Below are 6,503 nucleotides of genomic sequence, written 5' to 3' on the forward strand. Positions count from 1 at the left end.
TGCGATTACGAAAAATTATAATAAAAAATGTCCACGTTGTTACACAACGGCACTATGTTTTCGGACGCTTGAAATCTCCCTGACTAGCAGCAGAAATTCTGAGAACGGTTTGGGTACAAAACCTCGCGGACCAAAACCTCGCCTCCCAAAACCTCGCGGCCCAAAATCTCGCCAGGCCGAAACCTCGCCTGGCCAAAACCTCGCCGCCCAAAACCTCGCGGGACAAAATCTCGCCGGGCCAAAACCCCGCCTGGCCAAAACCTCGCCGCCCAAAACGTCGCCTGGCCAAAACCTCGCCACCCAAAACCTCGCGGGCCAAAATCTCGCCGGGCCAAAACCTCGCGCCCCAAAATATCGCCATACCCAAAATCTCGCCTGACCAAAATGTAAATGTTCCAACAGATGATAAGGATGACGGTATAAAAGACGCTGTTTTAGAAGAAGTATCACGGGTATTTGACCAAGTCCCGCGATACCATATGAAAATTCTATTTCTGTATTAAAGGATTTCAATGTGAAGGTAGGGCGGCAGGATGTTTTTAAACTGGTTATAGGGAAAGAAAGTCTGCATAAGGAAAGTAATGACAACTAACGAGGTTAGTTTCGTGAACTTTGGAACATCCAAAACTTAAAATTTTAACAAAAATCTAATAATATTTATGAAAATATGAAATAATATATGAGTTTTTACGACGTCCCTTGATTATGTCCTATAGGTTAAAGGAGACGTAGATGACCAGGATGAAGGAAATGATCGAATAAAGAAAGTGGGAGGAAACGGGAATAACCCGAGAAAGCCCACGCACACGATGTTTTGTATCTTCTTCTTCTTCTTCCTATTATTATTATTATTATTATTATTATTATTATTATTATTATTATTATTATTATTATTATTATTATTATTATTATTTGTAATGTGGAATTGCATATTAAGAAACACATTGGGTAAATTTTAAAGAAAAGTTTCATTCGCGGCGAGGTTTTGGCCCGGCGAGGTTTTGGCCACGCGAGGTTCTGGGCGGCGAGGTTTTGGCCACGCGAGGTTTTGGCCCGGCGAGATTTTGTCCCGCGAGGTTTTGGGCGGCGAGGTTTTGGCCACGCGAGGTTTTGGCCCGGCGAGATTTTGTCCCGCGAGGTTTTGGCCGGCGAGATTTTGGGCGGCGATGTTTCGGCCGCGAGATTTTGTCCGTATCCCCTGAGAACTCCGTAACTTTTCAAGAAATTTCAAATTCCCTGACTCTTCCAGGATATGTCGCTCACCTTGCCTCCATGTATTTCAAATAATACGAATCTCCTCATAAGAAAGAATAACCAAAAGCTTCCTGTATTCTTTTTTTTTTAATTTTTAACGCTGATCTTCCTTTTTCTGATTTCATTTTGTTTCATCCTTCCTTAATTTTTTTTTCATTTCTGGTCTCGAAGGGGGGGGGGTCCGGACCACCCGGATCCCCCCCTTGGCTACCTGCCTGCATGACGTCAGCAGAAGAATTGTCGTTTACAGCTCGACAATGCAAAGTTGGCATACTAGTAGACAGCCCATAATAACAAAGTGCTCGATTTTAATGCTATGTGTATGTCATTCCGAGAAGTTATCATATTATTCTCATATGAACTATCGTATGTTTTTACCTCCGTTGAACTTTGAGGTTGGTTAGGGTCTTCGGCTATAACAGTCATGTATTATGACTCAGAAAGGTTATAAAAAGGTTGTATAAAGACATTGAAACTAAATACATAATCATATATATTACAAAATGTTACGTTATCGGGAGTTTCGAAATCCGTATTCAGTATATCAGAAAACCAGTTAAAAACTGAGATAAAATTATTTGAGTTGCTTAAAGTTCATTCTCTATGCTAATCATAATATCATCATTAATAGATATATTTTATGATATACACCTGGTAATCTTTTTTGTTGTTGTTGTTTTATTTTATTTCACAAGTATTTTCAAAATATTATTCAAGATTCGAAATTTATCTTATCGTGAAGTCGAGGAGTAATATTACAGGTACATAAGGAATTCAAGACAAAAATTTAAAGATTAGGGCAATATTTGTTAGATTAGAAAGAAAGAAAATTCCTAAGGAAGATGAATACATTACCAAATAATGTAATAGTTTTCAAAGTGATCCAATACATAAAAATAATCATATTATTAATACCATCTCTTTTTATCCCTCGTTTGAATCTTCCTTTTAAAAGCACATCATAAAGGATAGTATACAACACCGTGTGTAATCAATGAAATTCATACAATATTGACCAAACTTGGCATGGTGGTTGACCTTGAAGAGCTAAGTACGCAGTGATGACAGTACAAGGGGTAGCATCATCCGTCCCCCGATTATCTCTCCTAGTAGTATAGGTGAAATAATACATTATAGTATAGGTCAAATAATATAAAATTATTATTTTCAGTATACAAGAAATGGCTGCCCCTCCAAAAAAAATGTCTCTACCCCTTCGCTTCCCTCCCCAAGAAATTAAAGCTGGTGTCGTTACTGTAGGAACGCATATAAATATTACGGGGTGCGGGCCTTTGGTTCCAAGTTATGGGCCAACAATAGGGTTGCTAACCGTCCGATATTTTACCGGACAGTTCAGTTTCTTGACCTCTTGGTCTGGTACCGGTATTCGGCCCGACCTCAAAACTGGACGTTAAATGTCCGGTAATGTTTCAACTCTGTTCTATTCATATTATTTTGTAGTGACGAAAGAAATCGTTTGTCGATGAACATGGTTAAAGCAGAGCTTATAATTCGCTTTGATATCGAACTGTTGTGTGTGAAATTTGCTGAAGAGTTGAAGGCAGAGAAATTTACTGAACTTATCAAAACTGTTAAAGATCAACAAAACTAGATTTTCAAGAGCGCAGCGAGCACTGCTTCATCTTCAGCTACATCTTTCAATTAAATAATGCATCCAGATCTAGTAAATGTATGAAACATTACCAGCCTCAACGAAGAAGGTATATTTTTCAAGTTTATTTTGTGCATACCATTAGGGATGCGCACGAGACGAGTCGAGACAGGATTTTCCTGACAAAATTCGAGTCGAGACACGGCTCTTCCAATAGTAAAATATACATTTTTCGAGTCGAGACATCACTTTTACAGCACATTTTCGAGACGAGACAGCCACAAATCTTGTCTCTTGCGCATCCCTACATACCATAACTATATTGCCAATTATGTTTGTTTTTCTGTTTTAAATTCATTGTATTATTGATGGTATACAAAAATTACTTGTACCGACTGCACCACAACTGGAATAAGTAAGTTTAATGAATGCTTCAAAAGTAACTAAAGTTATTAAATTCGAACTCCGAATCGCACAATTTTATGTGAAGTAACCATTTTCAGGTTGTTTACATTTTGGACGAGTGATGTCACATCTTAAGAGTATACGCATTCCAGGAAAGTGTCCGATATATTCCTATGTTCAAAAGTTGGTAACCCTAGCTATCAAAGTCTGGGTTTCAAGTTATTTAAATTCTCAAGGGGGAAAAAATCTCTAATTGCAATTTAGAACTAAAATACATGAAACAAATATGTTATTAATCATTCATTTTAGGCGGTCGATTAAGTACGTGTCAGTTCAGTCTGAACTCATAATAAAGATTTGCTTTTAAAAAAAGGTAAAAAATAGAACTACTTTTTCTTTTCCGCAATACTAAAGTTACTAGTAATTAAGGTATTTTATACCGACATGGAATCGTATCTTTGCTATACTTAGGCTAGTTACGGTAAAATAACAGTAGTGCTAGAAATATAAAGAATATTTGAAAATAGCTATTTTAAGACATTTTCTATGATACGTATATTCACTAGGATACCGCACTTCTGGGGGGGGGGCACAGTAGCTCAGTGGTGAAGGCCTTGCCACTGGTGCGTGGGGTCCCTGGTTCAATTCCCGGCCAAGTAAGTTTGTGGTGGAAAACATCGTGTTGGTTGGTTTTCCCGGGGTACTTTCGTTTCCACCAACTTTCTCATTCCACTAATACTTTCATCATCATTCATTTGCCTTAATCATCGTCTCCTAAAGGGCATAATCGTGGGGACGTTAAACTGAAAGATTTCATTTCATAGATACCGTACTTCTCTCTAATCTTTTTTTTTCAATTGTAGAAACTTAAAAGATTTTAAATTCAAATCATAATGTCATTGTTTAATTTTATTGTGAAACGATAAAGAAAACTTATTTTCGAATTCTTAACTTATGTGATTAACTAAACCTAGCTCAACCATTGATTCTTTTTAGAGATGAGTAAACTACATTTTGTGAGTTTTACTGAAACCAATGAATAGGAAGTACTTTAGATTATTAAATACATAAATATATATCTATATCTATATCTATATCTATATCTATATCTATATCTATATCTATATCTATATCTATATCTATATCTATATGTATCTCTCTATATATATACAGTGGCGGATCCAGGATATGATCAAGGGAGGGGCTAAACCATAGTTTGCCGCTTTATCCAGTGTAAAACAGGATTGAAGTCCATTTTATCCTTGTATACCTGAGGGTCAAGGGGGGGGGCTATAGCCCCTATAGCCCCCCCCTTGGATCCGCCCTTGTATATATATATATATATATATATATATATATATATATATATATATATATATATATATATGTGTGTGTGTGTGTGTCTTGATTCACGAAAAACTGAAAAAATCCTTAAAATCTTTGTCACAAAGCTGTATTATTTATATTTATCTGTGAGCAGTTTTGAGGGACTTGGAAAAAATTAGAAACTTCCCCAAAATCTGAACTTTAAAATTAACTCGCAGTGTTGAACGATATGCCAGCTAGCATTTAGCAACGAATACATTATCAATTTTTTTTTTTAATATTAATTATTCCAACATTGAAAAACCTCCTTCTATAATTATTACAGGAACCTAGAGGAAAATTATCCGTACCCTCAAAGACAAATATAAAAGTATATCTTTCTATAAATCAATTTTTTTTCATATTCTAAATAATGATATTAACTTATTTTTTATACAAAGAAGGTAAGGCTTTCTATTGTATACGAAGAGTATTGTAAAGAAAATATATTTGAAAAATTTAAACGCATAATATGGGTAGCTAAGTTGGCAACGCTAAGCTCCTGTTTCACGTAACATTGAATTTGAGAGTCGTGGCGACAGATTTAGCATCTTATCTAACGAGTTTGTTGGAAAGTCAAGAGCAAACAATCTCAATTTAATTTAGATAACGGAATAGTTATCACTAAATTTTCAAATAGATAATAATCATTTGTAATGGAAAATTGTTTGCTAGTGCTTGAGGCTTCCACTTGTAATGAACAAAATCCATACGCGCAATTTTAATTATACGAGGGCTGTTCTAGAAAGACTAAGACTATTTTTTTTTGGGGGGGAGGGCTATTCCGTTCTAACTACCACATTTGAAAATTAGCTTTCAACATTCACCTGTAGATAGCAGTATTTTAACGTTGTGCCTTCCGTTACTAGTAATATTTTATTTCTTTCTTGTTTCGTCTGCGACTAACAGCAATAGAGGTGACACGGAAGAAGCAGTAAATAATAATAAGCTTGTTTCTTTCTGAAGCATACAGAAAAGCTGTAGCAAGCATATGGATAGCATGTAGTATCTTGCTCTTCTCTATGTAGATGGTTTAAGAAGTTCAAGAGACAGACTTTCAACGATAAAGTAAGGTGAGTCTGAAGCTTCAGCAAGTCTACAGACACAGACGTTAACATCATATTTGCTGTGATTGCCATGAAGATGGACAGGTAACAGTATGGAAGTTTAGTAATGCTCTACAAATTTCAACTGGAAACTTTTACGTAGTCATATGAGCATGACTCGAGTTTATGCCGAATGGCGTAATATATTTCGTCCATTTGCCAATGCGAAGATAGTTCATGGAATCAGTTCTCACCTGTGACAAGATGTTTCTGCACCATTATGTACTACAGGATTAAAAAAAAAAAAAAAAAGTGGTGAATGGAAACTATCACCAGCTCCAATGCCGAAGAAAGTCAAGGTTTTCCCATGATCTAGAAAGGTATTGGTGGTCACCTTTACTGCAAAGAGATGATCTACCAATACGAAGTTACAAAACACATTATAAGTTGGTTCTAGAGAATCTAGGGAAGGATATTGCCAAGAAATGACCAGAAATTAATGAAAAATGATAGAGGCTTCAAGTCGAAGTCTTTCTTGAACAGCTCTCATGAGTGTATATATTTTCTTTCTCAAATTTCCTCTGAGGATTCGCCGCTGGCTATAATTACACGAAAAACAAAAAAAGTAAACAGACAATTTATAACCCAATCACAGAGCGAAGATTATAGCAATCTGCAGAATTGCTTTCTTACATATGATATGTGACCAATGATGATTTCAAGAGTGGCACGGGGGAATTTCTATCTGGAATTTTTAAAAAAATCCCTCGAGGAGCCACATATACATTCATACTCAATTTGGGTTGCAGTGTGTTCATAGC

This window comes from Thermobia domestica, chromosome 11, assembly GCF_964235325.1.
Source record: "Thermobia domestica chromosome 11, izTheDome1.hap1.1, whole genome shotgun sequence".
Classification (NCBI taxonomy): Eukaryota; Metazoa; Arthropoda; class Insecta; order Zygentoma; family Lepismatidae; genus Thermobia; species Thermobia domestica.